The 19,626-nt window shown below is 33.9% G+C and overlaps 1 pseudogene; it reads right to left on the bottom strand.

Moving 5' to 3' along the window:
• Window positions 1-10,910: 10,910 nt before the first annotated feature.
• LOC137226799 (3-ketoacyl-CoA thiolase, mitochondrial pseudogene) overlaps window positions 10,911-19,626 on the bottom strand; it is a 171,993-nt pseudogene continuing 163,277 nt past the window's right edge.

The following is a 19,626-nucleotide window of genomic DNA, read 5'->3' as shown; positions in this document are numbered from 1 at the left end:
AGCAAATATCAGTTCCCTCACACTTTCTTCTTACCTTTAAGGGTTCTTTTTATTCAGTAAATATATATATAGTCTCACTAAGAGTAAGGAAACTATATATGTATGTTTCAAATCTATTATAAAGAAGAGGAAGTAAACTCAGGAAAACAGCCTTCTATTGGTCTTCCTGGCTTTTGTGTATGACAGCACCAAATGAACATATCTGCCTGGACAGTGCCCTTCTGTCATGCTTAGAATTTGGTAGCTGGTACATCCTCTAGTTTTAAGTCAAGAGAATTTTAACATAAAGCAGGGGTTTACATCCATTTATAGAAAATCATTTCTGATAACATTCTACTGCTAGCAAAAAATTTTAATAACGTCAGGTAACATATATAAATTTTAAAAAATCATCATTAAAAAGTTATCATACATAATATCAGCAACTATCCAAGTATTTAGAAACAGTTTCTCATTATTATTACTTTCATGGAATGCAAGAAAAATGTTTTGGAGTCTAGTACTATAATTTGGAGGCAGACTTAAAGAGATAATAATTTAAAAATGCTTATCACTGAGTTATTTTGCTATGATTATCTTTTTGCTTCTAATAAGATTATAACTGATATGGCAGCCTCTCAAAATTGTGTCAATAAGAAGCCTTGCTGGAAGAGTTTCCTCTTAGAAAGGGAAAATGCGGTCTTTTTCTCCAAAAGTATAATCCTCATCCTTGACTGGTAATTATACACCTATTTACTTGACAAATATTTCTTGATGACACACATATAGGCCAATTGGAAATAGAAAAATTATTTCGACACAGAAGAGGTCATAAGGATCTTCAGTTCTACAAGTTATGCACATACATTTTTACAAAATGGCTCAATGATTGACAAAGAAAGGCACAACTGTGAATTCAGAGGAGGGCTAGATTACATATAGCCTGGATGACAAGCTAGGCACTATAACACTTCATAATTTATTTAATGGTGTAAGTCAGTTCATAGCTAACTGAGCTAATAATTAATAACAATTGGGCTAAATAAGAGCCAATAATACCAAAAAAGGTGTTTCCTAGCTTTTGTTTTATATTTATGTAATTTCCTGATATATATACCCACTGGTCAAATTAAGCCATCTCCAAAATAAAGTTAAATAAAAAATTAAAAACAATATTTTGAGTTACTCGTTAGCTCTTTTTTCTTTACTATTTTGCAACTTCAACACCAACCCATTTAAATTTATTTGTATTTTGACAATAATAATTCCATACATACATGGAGTTGCTTTTCACTATTCATCATACTGTCCACCTTTTATCAAACTGGCTAGTTTAAACTCTCATGCAAAAAATATCTTCTTACCATAGACTTTACTATCCACATTGTTTTTAATCTCACTCCTCGTAAAGATGCACTAACTCAATGACAATGTCAGGCTAAGCTTTTGCAATAAATTAATGAACAAAACAGCCCATGGAGTTTACTTCTTAATGGAGAGACATAAACAACAACAACAACAACAAAATATTACCTTAGAAAGTAATACGAGTGATAGAAATGATAGAGCCACATAAAGCAGATGATGGCTGAGGGAGAGTAGAGTGTTAATTAAAATAATCATGATAGGCCTCCACAGGATTGTCGTACTTGAGTAAAATGTGAAAGAGGTGAGGGACAGAATAATCCAAGCAGAGACAAGGACTAGCGCAAGGACCCTAAGGTAAGAGCATGTACAATGTATATTCAAAGGTGATATTTAATATCAAATAAGTTACTAATAGAGATAAAACCTCTAAGTCATGATGCATGCAAGGTATGGCTACTGGGGTTCTGCATTGAATTTATTACTTCAGAGCTTTAGGCTTCTAGTCAAACCATAGAGGTTCATATCTCTTTTCAATTAACTCTATTAATCCTCTTCTACTCTGGAAAGGAATCCAAAATTTTCAGCCACAGAAAAGGTATTCTGTCATGAACTCTTTTTGAAGTTGGAAGACAAACAGAGAAAAATGACAGGATAGTCAAGGCGTATCCTGAATGTTTGAAGCAACAAAAGTAACAGAGTTAGAAAACACCAGTTCCAATTTAACAGTGATGATATCCTTTACCCAGAGACATTGATATTCCCCATATCATTCTTTTTATGTAAATCCTAAAAATATAAACAGCAAACAAAATGCAAATTTTATAATTATTTTGCCTCCCTCTCAGACTCAATGATTAGCATGGGTTCAATTTTTAAAGAGATGAAAAGAACAGAAAGAATAATAAAAGATTGGGAGTTGTAAACAATAGCAAAACTAGGTACCTGAGGCAAAATCATTGAATTAGACATAAAGGAAAGCTTTGAGTTTTCAAGAAGTCTGTAAATGGAAGTTTTAGGCTCTATCATTCTCACAATAGAATAATAAGAGCATTCTCTGCTATTAGCTTCAGCTTTTTTCTAAAAGTACCACTTTATAGATCTTATTATTCTCCCACAGATAATTTCTATGTCTAGTAAAACAGAGAACATTACAGAGGTATGACAATAATTTTATTGCTCTTCAAAGGCTAAGAAAAGTATTTTTAAAAGTTCAATATTATAAATCAGTGACTGGCATAGAGTAAATATTCAATAAATGTCAGCACCTTCTCAACGCCTTTTCTTCACTTGTTCTCATTTTATATGTGCAACTAATTATACAGTTATTTAGAGATTTCTAATGAGGCTCTCCCTTGTGCATTAAAAAATGGGTTGAAATAACATTTGATAGAAATATATTCCGTAAGTGGTTCTGTGTTACTGTCAATAGTGTACTGCTTCTGCCCCTAGACACAGAGATGCAACACCTCTCAGAGGCTCACTTATTACCATATCTAATTAGTTTATTTACCTTAATTAAAATTTTGGCAGGTTTTATTCAAAACCTCACATTTTAACTACACAATAAGAAATTTATAGGTACTTATAGGAACACTGAAAAGCGTAGCTTGAGAAGAATATGAAACCACTAAGATAAAGACACCCCTTAAGGAGTAAGGAGATTAAGAAGTCTTAAAGCTAAAGGGTCTAGTCAAGGCTTCAATAGCTCACCATCAGCACCCCACCCTCCTCCACCAAGTAGTCCTTCACCCTGTCTGTGATAGGAAAAAAATGTTTAGATCAGTTATTTCAAGCAGTCATGAATTGTAGAGAAAGCACTGGAGTTTCAGTTATATGCCAAAAGATAAAACATCTTTTTAAATGCCCTTTCTTACTCACTAATTGCTTTATGTGTTTACTATTTAAAATGCCTACAATATAAAAAAAGTTTAGTAAAGAAGAAAGCAAATCATGAGAAAGGAAATAATATACTCAGGGTTAAGATTAGCAGTCAGAAATGCCCACTGTAAAGTCCTGAGTAGATGTAGAGATGTACTAAAATGTTGACTCTAAAATTCCTGGTGGTCAAAGCAATCAGCATAAAATTCAGAGATATAGCCTCTATAAGATTAGAGAGGCAGGGACAGAGGGGAGCCGGTATTTGAAAGAGATATACCTTCTACTGATAACAGAGGCCTAATAGAAATGTCTCCTTTGGGATACTGTAAAGAAGAAGCTGTTCCATATATTGACTGATGTCCTCAATAACATTCACACAAAAGGAAAGCTAACAAGTTTCTTTTGATTGTTTCTTTTAACATCCAGAACAAAAGCTGGTGGTAAATGCTTATGTGCAATTCAGAGAGCAATTCTATCAGGGGCTAAGACATTGCTATCCAAGTATAAAGTTCCTTGGTTGTCTCAAACCCAGATTTAGTCCATTGGGATCTAAAAGAAAATAACCTTTTTAGGTGTAGAAAGTGCATTCATCATGATGGGAAGAATGTCTTTATTTCATTCTTTCAAAAGTTACAGGATTAAAAAAAAAATTTAAGGTAATTCCCCAAATTAAGCTCCAATAGAAGTAATATCATACTTCTGCAAAGTATGTCAAACAGTATGATGGTTTAATGATCAGTGTTCCAAAAGGGAATCACCATGAGAAATTGCTGTTTTGAATTTTTTCTTCCTGAGGCCAAAGCGGTAGTAGCATTTTTATCTGGCCATATTCTCTATCAAGGTTCACTTTGAAAACTTCAAAGGCCATATTTGGAAAAAGAAAATATCTCCCATTTTCATTCCTCTTCCCTTTGAGCCAGCATGTAAAAATGGCAATCCTTTTAATTCCAGGGAAAAATACTTTTAGACAAACTATGTAGGTGTTCTTTTTTTTCCTGGGAATATATTAAAAGTAATGTAGAAGAACTATTATAAGTAATGCATTGGCACAGTAAGGCATTAAAAACAGAACAGGTAGAAATCATCATAGTTCTCTACCAATTTAGACTTCTTACATTTAAGACATGACACATTAATGGAAGCCTTTAGGGCAACAATAAAGTTAAATAATATACTCAAAGATAAAATGATCTAATTTTTCCTTTTAATAACAATTACTCCACATATTACTAGAGACTATAAAATAGTAATAGATCGATTTAGGATGCTAGCATCTTATATGAAATATATTCCCATTGTATATGAGTGCATTTTAGTTCCAATCTTTTTTTTTTTTTCTTTTTCCAGCATCAAGGGACTGCTGCTTTGGGAATAAATGGGACACCTACATGAGGACCATAAAACACCGAGTTTTGGCAACCAAAATTTTCCATTCATCTTATGATTTCAGTGGTTTCATTCAACATTCTACCACCTCACTGAAAAGCAGGGCAATGGTGAGGAAACTACCAAGTGTTATCTTTGAACTAAGGAGTAACCTACTTTAAAGTGTCCTGCCATTAGTTACAGATAACCTAATATATGTTCCTGTATATTTTTATTATATTTTTCCTGTTACAAAATCTTCAGAGAAAGAATTTCTTAGAGTAAGTTTTTAATTTAAAATTCTCAAATTTGCTTTTTATTGCTACCAGTACCACCTTTCAGATAATTTTTAGTAGATTACTATGTGAAGTTTTACAAGTTTATATATTCTTATATAAGACAGAAATTTCCCAGGATGGTATTAGTATTATTGATATATCATGGCAAAACTGATTAGACAACATAAATCTGAATAACCCTTTTATACATGAAGTAAATAGCCATGGATATAAAAATAATATTATTGGGCTTCCATAGATATTATCTTAAATATTCTTTATACTTATTAACAGATTTTTCTGAATACTTGACTCTATGTGCATTTTATATTAATATATAAACCAGATTAATCTAATTTCTCTAAATCCTAAGAAAATCTCCTAATAATATTCAAATTTTAGATTTTACAACTAGCCTGAATTTCAGATTCTGCAATTCCCAAATCACTGAAAATCAAAATGTTTTCTAACTTATGGCAAAATCTGATATGAACAGACTCTGATGCTGTATATGCAGTCTTTATTAATCACACTTAGTTTGAATATTCATATATTTTGCTGCCAAAATATGTGCTCAACCAGATTCCTCAATGGATATAACATGTGCAATTTATTACCTTTCTTAAATGCAAAATATTCAGGCTTCTGTTCCCAGGGGATACTGGGCCTGGATAGATATATCACTGTGGGTAGACAGATACATTAAATGGACAAGTTGAATGTAAAATAAATGGAGTAATCATTTTAACCCACTGAATAAAATAATAATTTATGAAACCATACTGATATAAACAAATGCGTAAAGAGAGAGCTCTCCTTACAATAGGAAGTTAGTTCATATATGTATATATATTATAATATAGTATCATATATTGTATTGTATATATAATGTGTAGTTATAATTATATATATAAATAATATACATAATAATATGTAATGAATGTATTATAAAAATATATACATATATAATTATAAAATCATCAATGGTTGATAATACTGGTGACTGAAGATTTGATGAGCATCAAGATTTTTAAATAGTTTCAAAATATCTTCTTACTATTCCTAAATTGATCACATAGGAAAATATAGTAAATTTATAGTGAAGAAACCTAGTAGACATCACCTTAACCATGTGACCAAATTTAATATCACCAATACTGAGACAAAAAAGAATCATTTTCCTCTTGATTTCATTTATTGAGAATAAAAGACAAAAAAAAATCACTCAGAGTATTCTGTCACAAATGTATACAGTGAATTTGATTATGAAAAAAAATCATATCAGAGAAACTCATATTGAGGAATATTCTGCAAAATAACTGATCTTTATTTCTAAAAAAAAAAAGAAAAATTCAAGTCAGGAAAGACAAAGGCTGAAGAAATGTGCCAGGTTACAGAAGAGACATGACAAGAAAATGCCATTCCAGCTCCTATAACGTTGATAGAGATGATTGGCAATGGAATTTATTCCAATCAAAAAGAAAGAAATAGTCCTGAATATTATCAAGTATATAAAAATGGTGCTAATTTTGAAGCAAATGAAATGAACTTTTAAGGGAAATAATTTAATAAGACAAGTTAAAAAGTGCCCTTCTATGGCCACTAATGGCTGGAAACGGTAGAAGAAAAAGAAGCAAATATGTGAACATAATGGAAGAAAATGAGAGACAATAAAAGAAAATGAAATACAGGCAATTATGGTGAGGAAAATAAGTCATCTAGAAATATTGAGTCCTAGATATCCAGGAAACAATTAAGTGAGTTACTGTAGTATGGTATAAACATAATTGGTTTTAGCCAATAGAAAAAACAGTTTGAAATAGTTAACATTTAAGAAAATTTAAATGACTCATTAGGAAGCAGAATATATAAAGTTTCGAAAAGTAAAGCAACTTTAAGTAAAAAATGCATGTTTTGTGAGAAACAGATCAGATCCTTGAATAATTTAATGACTCAGAGTCCACATTTGGGTCTCAAGCACATTTTCCTGATAAGATACTTCAGTTGTGAAGGATTTTGCAATGTGCCCGTCATGTTAGTTTTATATATTTAAATAAATATAAATAAATAAATAAAGCATGAAAGAATGAAGGAGAAATTTTCTTCTGCAATGAAATATACATATATGCAATTAGCTATTACTTGTATATTTTTTGTCATTAATGATAAGGACCATCCAGCAAGCCAGAACTGGAGACTAACTCTTTTGTCTCCCAGAATCTCCTCATTAAATCAACCCCTTGGACATGATTTTTCTTCTTTTCATTTATTGTTAAAATAATAATTCAAAATTTTATAGTTTATCTAGTAGATTAATTCCTTATTTTCTAAATTTCTTTTCTGATTCCTACTTGATTCTTATTAATTCATCATTTCATCATTCACATTCCAGAAAGTCTTGTTTTTTCTTTAAAAAACTGTACTGATGCCCTCCCATTGCAAAAATTTCTTTAGTGGCTTCTCATTGCATGTGGAATGAGGTTCAATTCATTATCATTGCCTATAGTTTTGAATAAAAAAAAGTCAACACAGTTTTTAAAAAATTAAAATTCAGATGTTTGAAATTTTAGTTATCTTATAAGCCTTATATTTATACATGATCAGTGAACAGAGTTACATACTACTACAAATAATAATAATAACTATTATTATTATTATAGTTATTCATCTTGGCTTCAGTAGAGGGTGCCATTTCTGTAAAAAAAATGTAATTGGATTATAGATATTAAAATCACCAGATGGGGAACTGTGGTACTAGTAATGTTCTATCTTTTCTTTTTTTTAACAGCTTTATTGGAGTATAATTGCTTTATAATTGTGTGTTAGTTTCTGCTTTATAACAAAGTGAATCAGCTATACATATACATATATCCCCATATCTCCTCCCTCTTGTGTCTCCCTCCCACCCTCTCTATCCCACCCCTCTAGGTGGTCACAGAGCACCGAGCTGATCTCCCTGTGCTATGCAGCTGCTTCCCACTAGCTATCTATTTTACATTTGGTAGTATATATATGTCCATGCCACTCTCTCACTTCATCCCAGCTTACCCTTCCCTCTCCCCGTGTCCTCAAGTCCATTCTCTATGTCTGCATCTTTATTCCTGTCCTGTCCCTACGTTCTTCATGTTCTATCTTTTGATCTGAGTGCTGGCTATATAGGTCAGTTCACTTAGGGAAAAGCCATCAAGTGTAAAATTATGGTTTTTGCAATTTTGGGTATTATATAATAATAGTAAAAATGTTAAAAATTGTTTGGAGATTTAGGGTAAAAGGTACAATAAAGAGGAGGGAAAAGGGATGAAAGAAAATATATATTAATATATTCTCATTTTAATTAAAAATCCCATGAAAGATCTAAATTTTCCATGTATGATTGTTAATTTAAGGTTAATTTATCTTAATGATTATCATGAGGTTCTTATAGTAGCACTTAAATTACACATAAAATATATAATCCTAATATAGCTATTTATTTTCTAATCAAGAGCATAAACCTTCCAAAAATTCCCTTCTACATCTTTATAGCTGAATTTATTTCTCTGATTTTTTTGTTTTTTTTCAAATCGTGTCCTTCAATACAGAAACCGATACTGCATTTATCCGTATTTATTTAGGTCTTTCCTCAGCCCTACTGCCAACCCATGTGTCTTATTCTTAGCTCAGTGAGCTGGCACTAGTTTTGTACCTCAGGATGTTTACTCTGGCTAATTTAGCTAGTGATCTTCTAATGTCTGGTGTTTGGCAATAAAGTCCCAGTTGGAGTTTTCAACCAACAGCAGTTTGTATTTAGTTTCTGAATCTCTGTTTTATAGTCTTAGTACCTTCCCTTCTACTACATGAAGACAATTGCTCCTAGGGACACCTGAACCTGAAATGAACTGAAAATATTTTACAGCTTTCAACTTGCCAGCAGTAGAAGAAATATTCATACCAATCCCAGCACTCTGGACAGCTGTTGCTATAAGGTGATGTTGCTAAAGAATCCCAAAATAGAACAAGGCAAATACCATCACTACAAGGTTTCCACTGTTTTGGAGATATCCAGCTGGAAACTTAATTGTAATTTAAACAGAGAATGCAGAAACAGCTTTCTTGCATCTATTCACCATACTTTTATTGAATTGGATAATTTAATCAATAAGTCACAATACTCTCTAGTGCTGTGCTATGTAAAATTCTGGGAGCAGAGAAATTTCATCTTTGCTGCCTATTTCTTCCATCTTCCTGTATTGCATTCCTCTAGGATTTAGGTAATATATCCCCCATTCTAATTAAGTCTTTAAACACATGCAATCTATTTTCTGTTCTTTGTGTTAGCACCCTACATCCAAAAACCGCCAGGAACACCGCTGTGTTTATTCTTGTTTGCAGCATTAGGGCATACATACGGTGAAATGTGAGGTGTCTTGGTAAGAAGGTGTATTAGAGTTCTCCAGAGAAAAGAGAACCAAAGGACTATATATATATACACAGGTATTCCTCGCTTTTTGAACGTTTGCTTTATGCCACTTTGTTTTTATGAAAGAGCTGTATTAGTACCTGTTTTCACTAACCAACAGAAATCTAAAGAGGTTTTTCACTTTTAGGAAAAAATTGCTTCTTTGCTTTAGGCCATTTCAACTTACAAACGTTTTCATAGGAACACTACTTTCAGAGAAAGAGAATGAGAGAGAGGGAGAGAGAAAGGGAGATATTTATTATAGGAACTGGCTCATGCAAGTTTTGAGGCCAAGACGTCCTACAACCTACCATCTGCAAGCTGGAGAACCAGCAGAGCCAGTGGTGTAATGCAGTCCAAGTCCAAAGATCTGAGAACCAGGAGGTTTGATCACTGAGGACAGGAGATGTCCCAGCTCAAGCAGAAAGAGAGCAAATTCATTCTTCCTCTGCCTTTGTGTTCTGTTCAGGGCCCTCAAAAGATTGGATAATGCCTCCTACATTGGGGAGGGCCATCTGCTTTATTCAGTTCACCAATTCAAATGCTAATCTCTTCCAGAAACACCCTCACAGACACACCCAGAAGAATGTTTTACCAGCTAACTGGGCGTCCCTTAGCCTAGTCAAATTGACATGTAAAATTAATACCATCACAGTGGGTATTAAAAAGAAGCCTATTATACAAGTTAGGCTTTGGTTGAGTTGTTTGGAGGAGTGTTTAAGGAAGCAGTAGCTTGCACTGGATTGTATCCTATCAGGAGCAGGAAGCAATTCTATGATAGGGTATCTCAAAACATCTTATCCATGACAATGATACACCAGAGTGAGGCTAATCCTGTAATTATTGAAGAAACAGCCATTGCTCATATTAACCAGGGAAGGGTTATACTTGTGAAGCTGTGGGTTGGGTAGTGCTTTGTCTATGCTCAGCCATGATTAAGGAATGGTCTTGTTTTTGTCTTTATCCATAAAGATCAAAGAATGGTCTTATCTGAATTTGAGGTTCTGTGAAAAAGTTTATTTTCAGCAGGAGACGCGGAAACCTAGCTGTGAGTGCCAGGACAGCTTGAAGCAACACCAAGGCCTGGCTGAGAGTTACGAGGCCACAGCCTGCATGTCAGGGGCTTGCTCTTTCTCACTTGTTTCTATTAAAGAATGTTAATAGAATATTCCATTGTAAAGTATAAAATGTAAAAAGAAAATCATAAGAAAATTTAAGAATTCCTCATAAAGGTATTTATTCATGGATTCATTCATCTATTTATTTTTGGAAATTAAGGCAACACATTCAATTTCCTTGCAATCATATGATCTAAAGCATGTGTGGTGGTCATTGGCCAGAATACGATTTTTTTAAGGCCTTCTATAATTAAACTTCAGTTCAGAAATACATCATATTTAGTGCAAATTTGAGAAAACTTATTTCTGGCCTGAGCTCTTAACTCATGATAAATACATCTTTACCTCATCAACCCTTGATCACACTCAATCACTGTTTCAGTGGCAGGGCACAGCCAGTTTTAGCAGCTTCTCTAAAGGTCCCCTGTTCTAATGTGGCCTGGCCAAGTAAAGTAACTGTGGGCCATGGTGGGCTCCTTTCTCTTCTCAGGCTGGGCTCTGCATGATGAGTGTCATAACTTGGCCAACTCCAATGCATGCTTATGCCCCTGCACATTTTCCACCTCCACATCTTAATTCATGAACCATGTGTGCAATAATGCTTGATCCAGATCCTCCCAATGGCTGATCCCAAGTAATGGCTCTTCCATTTAAATTGGTTATACCTGGGTCGAGATCCAAGCTCTTCTCAACTGCCAAGTACTGGGGAGGAAAAGCTCCATTTACCTCTACCAAATCCACGTCCTTAGGACTCAGTCTTCTTTTCTTTAGTGCCCCATTGGAGGTAGGGACAAAACCAATATCTATGACAGAGATCACATCTAGATACAAAATAGCTCACAATTCTTGTCAGTGTAATTTTATGCTTTTTAGCAGCATCTTTACAAGCTATGAAAGCATCAGATACTTCTGGTACATTCCTTACACTGATGGTCCCTTCGTCCTTGAAAATTGGAGGAAGTTTATTTAACTGCTCCAGGCTCATTGGGACCAAACTGGCTCATGACTTGCATTGTTTTCCTGTCCTTGTCTTTACCTCAACTGGTACCATCTCATTATTAAAGTAGCCAGCATCTTTAGCAGCTTTCCATCTCTGCTCTGACTACAGGGTGTATTTGTTACATTTTTCTCTGCTAATTTTATGTTTTGCAGCAAGATTCTTTGCAGTAATTCCCATGGGGAGTTGGAGACGCTGCTCTGTTAATGCTGCTCGCAAAGAATCTTCCAGCTTGAGATCTGATCAAAACTTGGCTCTAAAACGCACGTTTCTGACACAGTAAGGAGCCATATTTTTGGCTGTTCCACACAAGACAATTTCAGCATCTTTAACACACATTTCCTGACATCCATTCACAATGGACTGGAAACCAGAGCCACAGAGTCTATTAACAGTGAGAGCTGAGGTCTCTTTCGGAACTCCCACATCAAACTGACGTGCCTTGCCAAGTATGCAGCATCTGAAGAGCTATTTGCCAGTTTATTATAAAGGATACAACTAAAGAACAGACAAATAGAAGAGATGCATAGCGCAAGATATGGGGAGGTGGGGTGTGGACCTTCCACACCCCCTGGGCACCCACCTGCCCCAGCACTTTCATTTGTTCACCAACTTGAAGCTCTGATGGGTTTATTCTTCATTCATAACAGAAGGATTTGCAAAAACAATGGAATTCATTTTTAATAGTAGAATTTTTGTTAACCAAATTCTGGAGAGGACAGTATCATTTGATGCAATGGGAGTTATAGGTAGAAGTTTTAATCTGCCTCTAAAAATTTGGCAAATATAAGGTTAATCTCCCCTGCCCTCCTAGTATTTGCACTTGAGATTTTCTTTATATTTAGTTTCTAAGTTAAAGGAATCCTGAATGAGAGGAATTGAAGACACATGTTTAAAATATAAAATTATAATTTTCAGTGCCATCACTATATTATATTTTAAAAGTTCTATGTCTTATGCTGCATTCATAATACTTCTATAGTATATAGTTTAAGAGCCATCTTATCTTACTCGATTGGAACAATTATTTGGTAAGTTAATTGAAAAGTAGGTTAAAGTAGGAACCATATACAAACAAAAAATGTATGCATACCTTAAAAATTTTATTTCAAGTTAAAACATACGCATGCACCTTATGATGTAGGGACAAAGCCTTTCTTTGAAAGTTAGTTTACTGATTTATTTTCCACATTTTGCATAAAAGACATCCTAAGGCCTCACACAACAACTAGCAATGGTTTCATTAGGTAAAGTAAGAAGGGCAGAAGGTGTGGAGCAAAAGAGAGGCACTTATTAGCCACAGTTATTCAGTTGGTATATTTTCAAAAGGGAATTGAAACCTTCAATTAATCTCAAAGATTATATGAAGACATATTAAGAGAGTTTCTGTATGTTCTATAAATAAAGTGGATACAGTCCACTTAATGAATAAGGCTTTTATATATTATCTGCAAGGGCTTATAATTATTTTTAAGTATTTTATAGCCTTATGTCATAAATCTTAGTGTCTATTCATTAGGTGGGTTTCTGTTGTTGTTGTTTGTTTATATATATGTGTGTATATATGTCCCCTTTCCTTACTTAAGGTACCACTGCAAAGTATTTTGGGAAATTTAGAATAGAAAGCAGAATTCTCAACAGCAGGTCCATCTAGTTGGTTAAAATATGTTTATTACTAATCTTTTAAAATATATACTTGTAGAAATATAATTTTCAGACAATGTTCATCTATTATATATATATATATATATTTCCCCCATAAACACCAATTATATGTTGACATCGATCCTACTTGTTAGCTATGCTGTCAGTCAAAACAGATCTGACTGCTCTGTAATGGCATTTGGCAGAAGTAAACGGAGATTAGGGGATAGAGAGATCAGTTCAGGCCTCCAGGACAATCTGTAGCTTTCAATTCCAGCCAATCAGTGACACCTGCATGTGGTAATCATTCTCCTTGGTTACAAGTGCTAGCAGAAACTAGAGACGTGTTTTTCAAGCTTAAGCAAAACGAGCTAAATATAAATGTGAAAATCCTCTTCATTGTAGAATTTTCATCTTCTTTTGAGGAAAAAAAAAGGACAAAAAACAGGGTTGTTTTATTCATATTTTCAATTATTTTGTAGTAAGGTCAATTAAGCTTAAACACACCAATGAAGGATAAGCATGTTGGGGATAATATTTATCTTCTTGGGCCCATGACAAGAATTCAAACTGCAGTCCAGTATCCAACATGGGACTTTAAACGGCTGTGCTGGTGCCCACTACACCAGTCTCCTTTTTAGTTACTTGTTAGAGCTGTGTGAACCTTTCATCTTGTGAAACTTGCCAACCTCAGGAATATTTTATGAGTTACCAGCTTTGCAACTTTTGTAGAATACATTCAAACATCACTTTTACGGGCAGCAGAACTGTAAAATGTCTCTCCAAAGATTAAAGAAAAGTATATAAAAAGGAAACTATGGAAAGAAAACTAGTAGCATTCTCCCATCATTTCCCAGCAAACTCTTGTTTTCTCTAACTTTAAATGAAGTCAGGCCTCGACTTAGGGGTCAGCAGACCATCCTTCTGAGGTTATCATTCTCAATTGAATCTGTCTCCAGAAAAGCAAAAACACTACAGGTAATAAGCTTCTTCCATTTTTTTTATTCAGGTATTTAACTGCCATTCTTGGGTAAAATAAGACATTACTTTATAATATAGTATTTTTCTTTTTCTTTTCTCCTCTTTTCCAACTAGTTATCCCTAATCTTTTAACAAATTCTCATATAAAAATGTAATATTTATTTAATAGATGATGAAATATGCCAAAGTTTTTTTTTTTAATAAAGATCAAAGAGCTTGTAAGAAAGCCACACTGTTTTTCCAAATGTGAACAGTAGTGCATTGTTATAATGCCTGTGGAAACCCAGAAGGGCAGCTAGATGCTAGATCTGGTGAATAGGATAAGCCTGGATTTAGATCTTCAATTAAACCCTTTTGAAAATTTGACCTCAGAAAGATTAAAACTGATTTTGTAAGCAGATTTTGGGGAGCATACCTACACAGTTGGCCTTACTTATGGCAAAAAGAGGAAAACTAATAATTATAGAACACCTAGTACATTCCAGGGTCTCAGAGTCACAGATAGTTTTATTTGCTATCTTATATCCATTCTCCTTCTAGATATTATTTGAGGTCAGTTTTAGAGTCTCCATGGGAATTTGTCCTTGGGTTCTTTCAGAAGAGGAGCATGCATGAGACAAATCAAGCAAATATTGAATGGTGAAAATTCAGAATCTGTCTATTGAATGAATGTCAGAAAATTTGGAGAATTTATAAGTGGTAGTTCTTTTTTCTCCTGAACTAGAAATTTAGGAGCTACTGCCATCTTGCTACCAGAAAGAGAGTCTGAGGGTAGTTGTTCCTACTCACTGAAAACAAAGTCAAGATAAGATCAGAGAAAAACCAAGACCTAGAATATTGTTTAAGCCACTGCATCAAGCTTGATCAGAAGTCACTTCTATCCACGGACTTTTCAAAGGATCAAGCACTGGATATGAAAGCCACAGCACAGCCAACTGCACCATATTTGTAAACTACGTGGCCAGCAGAAGCAACAGCACCCAACACTTCCTACTCCCCACATAGCAGAGAAAGTTAGCTCTCCCAACTTGCCTCTGTTAGAGTACACAAGATTTTATCAGCATGTTGTTCTTGAAAGGGAAGTGTCAGTTGTTTTCTTTAGAAGAAGATGGAAAGAGAGAAATGAGTAATTGCTGCTCATCTTTCAGATATAATAACCGGTTAACATGAGGACACGATTCACTGCAATATGTCTCACACGCTATGAGTGGCTCAAACTGGATAAAACTATGGCTTAAAGCAGAAAGACAAACTGAAGGCCCACCCAATCTATCCAATTTACTTTAAAGTAATTATTAATAATCACTTTAAAAATGATAAATCTGGAAAAAGCCTAAGCCAGACAGGATGCCAGGATAATAGGTATAAACCAGCACTGTCCTGCAAAGGAAATTATCAACAAAACAAAAAAGACAACCTACTGAATGGGAGAAAATGTTTGCTAATGATATGACCAATGAAGGGTTGATATCCAAAATATATGAACAACTCATACAAGTCAACATCAAGAAAACCCAGTCAACTCGATTAAAAAATGGGCAGAAGTCCTGAATTGACATTTTTTCAAAGAAAACATACAGATGGCCAACAGGCACATGAAAAGATGCTCTACATTGTTACTAATCAGAGAAATGAAAATTAAAACCACAATGAGATATCACCTCACACCTGTCAGAATGGCAATCATCAAAAAGACCACAAATAACAAATGTTGGAAAGGATGTGGAGAAAACACTTGTACATTGTTGGCGGGAATGTAAATTGGCATAGCCACTGTGAAAAACAGTATGGCAGTTTCTCAAAAAACTCAGAATAGAACTACCACATGACCCAGCAATTCCACTTCTGGGTATATATTTGAAAAATACAAAAACAGTAATCTGAAAACGTACATTCATCCCAGTGTTCATAGCAGCATTGTTTACAATCACCAAGGTATGGAAGCAACCTAAGTGTCAACAGATAAATGGATAAATAAGATGTGGTATATATGTATACAATGAATACTACTTAGCCATAAAAAAAGAATGAAATTTTGCCATTTGCAACAACATGAATGGACTTGGAGGATATTAGGCTAAGTGAAATAAGTCAGACAGAGAAAGCCAAATACTGTATGATATCACTTGTATGCAGATTCTAAAAAAGTAGAACTAGTGAATATAACAAAAAGGAAACATACAGATATAGAGAACAAACTAGTGATTACCAGTGGGGAGAGGGAAGAGGGTGAGGGAAAAGACAGGGGTAGGGGATTAAGGAGGTACAAACTATTATGTATAAAATAAGCCTCAAGGATGTATTGTACAACACAGGGAACATAGCCAATATTTTATAATAATACAAATGGAGTATAACCTTTAAAAATTGTGAATCACTATGTTGTACACCTGTAACTTATGTAATATTATACATCAACTATGTCTTAATTAAAAACAGAAAGCACAGGACTGTCCTGGGAAACCCAAGATGTACAAATCATCTAGCTACAGGGAATAACAAAACTCATGGGTGAGGTATGTACAATGACCTGTGACCTTTGGCTAATATGTAACGAAAACATGACTTTATTAATTCACTTAGTAAACATCGTTGTGTAGACTATCATGCAGCACTATGATACATCATAAGAATAAAAAGATAACCAGAATAAAATTTCTTACCCTAAAATAACACGTGTTTATCAATGGAGAAAGACATATTTGCAGATAGTTATGACACAAACATAAGGTATTGGCAGGGATAAAATAAGCACTCAGATTGAGTACTGAACTCTGTTTGGGGAGGTGGGAGAAAAAGTAACCAGAAAAGCTTAAAAAAAGAAGTGAAATTTGAGCTGTATAACAGTGGAATAATATATATTTGGCAAGTAACTAAGAAAAAAAAGAGTTTAGTCTTGAGTAAGGGAATGAAAGACATGGAATCATGGGGTCTAAAATGGCTTAATAACTTTAGGTTAATTTTGTCATGAAAATATTAAATCTTTCTAAGACTTATTTTCACCAAGGTGAAATGACTAAGAATAATACTGAGAGGCATTTTAGTTAATAAATATATCGCATCTTTTCAGAATCCATTCCTTGGTAGATTTTCAGCAAATTCATTGGCACTCTAGGATTTCTAAGATTGAAATAAATTTACAAAGGTCAGTTTTTATAAGTGAATTTAAGAAAATATTTCTTATTTTCTACATAAAAAACTTTGATTTAAATCCTGGAAGCCAAAAGTGTTATATTTTATTGAAACTGGAAAAAAAATAAAAGAATAGGAAAGCAATTCCCTTAGGAATTAAAGAACATTTTTATTCCCCCTTTATACAGTATGGCAGTTTCTACTTTTAGTGTTCCTCTTTAAAATATAGAAGTAACCTCACCATGAAAATTTTATGTGTAGAACCAAAGAATAAACAGCTTTCACTGATTCCCACCTGTATGCACACAGAGCCAAAAGAGTCCTTTCACTTAATTAAACCAAATTAAATTTTAGAATAACTTTAGAAACACTTACCTTCAAAATAACTGAGGTGTGCACTTCTCTCTAAACCCTTTGCTTGCCAAGTTTTTCCCATTAGACAAGCTTTTACATTATGTCATTAAAATCCTTCTTCTTTACTTAGTATAAATTGTTCAACCCAGAGGTTGTTATTTTTACCTAAGTCCAACATGTTCTGATTTCTCATAATGACCTACTGTTCTAATCTCTTATTTAGTTTATGATGTACTTTGCTTTTATTCTAATACATGGTATTAATGTTTGGTATTTTAAATGTCTGGACCATTAAGTACATAATGAATTACACAACTTTTTTTTTTAACTTTCACAAATGAGTTAAATAGGAAGAGAAAAATTTAACACTATTTATGATCTATATAGAAATATAGCATAATGTAGAAATTTAATAACACCTTACTTTTGTGATTCTATTAATTTGCTGGGCTGCCGTAACAAAGCATCAAAAACTGTGTGGCTTAAACAACAGAAAGATATTGTTTCACAGTTCTGGAGAGTAGAAGTCCAAGATCAAGGTGTCTGCAGGTTTAGTTCCTACTGAGGCCTGTGAGGGAGAATCTGTTTCTGGTGATTTGCATGCACTCTTTGGTGTTTCCTGGCTTGTATGTGCATCAACCTGGCCTCTGCCTTCATTTTCATATGGAGGTGTGTGTGTGTGTGTGTGTCTGTGTGTGTCTGTGTGTGTGTATGTCTGTCTCCATGTCCAAATCCCCTCCTTATTTTCAGGATGCAATCATATAGGATTAGAACTCCCCCTGTTGAACTCGTCTTAACTTGATCATCTTCAAGGACCCTATTTATAAATAAGGCCACATTCACAAGCACTGGGATTTAGGACTCCAACATCTTTTTGTTATTAAACCCATAGGAGTGACTGGGTTTTGAAATGTTTTTCTTAAAGCAGACTGAGAAAATGCTTAACTGTGGGTCATCATGCCTGGGTTTAAATCCATCCCCTATCATTCATGAAGAAATCATATAATTTCTTCATGTTCTAAGCTTTTGCAAATATACCTGGGTATTTAGGCTCTGCTTTATCTTACCTGTATCAGGAATGAAGATAATATGTCAAGGAAGAAAAAATTGGAATGGAAACTTTTAAAGGGTCTTAAAGAAAAGCAGGAATATTAAGAGGAGAATAGAAATAAAGAAGTAAAAGGTGCCCAAGGAAAAGTGGTTGATATCGAAGAGTGACAAAGAAAATCCAATTTATAATTGGATTTGCTGAAGTTCATGAGATCTTACTTCTCGTTCTGTTGTCTGAGAGGTGCTAGAAGACAAGGCAATCAAGTAACAATCACAAACCCAGAGCCAGATCCTGGTTTCTAAATACTCTCTCTCCACTAATAGGAACTAGAATTATTTGGAGAAATGTCTGATTCCAGGCTGGAGCAGGAACAGTACAAGATGAACTTGGATGATCTTGTTTCTGAAAGTAAGTACTCAAAATTGAGACAGACAAAAAGGACACAGAAGCCAACTTGAGGAACTCCCATGGCTAAATATGATGCAATTCAGCATCGAATTAAATAATGATAGTAAAGCATTATAGCTTCTTAAATGAATTAACTTACTATTATGCCATATTTAATAGATTATATATCTATATTTATATGGAAAGCCCTTTCTTATAGTAGAGGCTCAAGTAATAAATAAGAAAGGAATGAAGAGATCCAAAAAATCACCATTTAACAACTATCAACATTAATTGAGGCAAGACCCATCAATGGATACTAAAAGAAGTGAGTGATATTTTGAGGTGTCACAAAATATTTATACGATCTCAATATAACTCCTTACAAGATAGTGAAAAAAATTGACAGGAACAACTTCATAAAGTGATCAAGTTAACATAATGTATCATGAAACATTTCAATAACATATGCTAACTGACATAAGACATTGAGAATAGCACGATATTGCTTCTGTGGTGTTCCTGACAAATAAAAACATCTATAACCTGGACATATCAGAAATTCCAAAGAGAGATGCATTTTATGCAAAATTACTGTTCTCTAAAAAATAAAATTAAAAACAAAAAGTTAATCTCCCAAAGTAAAAGAGACTCAA

The sequence above is a fragment of the Pseudorca crassidens genome, chromosome 6 (assembly GCF_039906515.1).
Source record: "Pseudorca crassidens isolate mPseCra1 chromosome 6, mPseCra1.hap1, whole genome shotgun sequence".
Classification (NCBI taxonomy): domain Eukaryota; kingdom Metazoa; phylum Chordata; class Mammalia; order Artiodactyla; family Delphinidae; genus Pseudorca; species Pseudorca crassidens.
The sequence above is the reverse complement of the archived record's forward strand: the minus strand, read 5'-3'. Positions and strand labels throughout refer to the sequence as shown.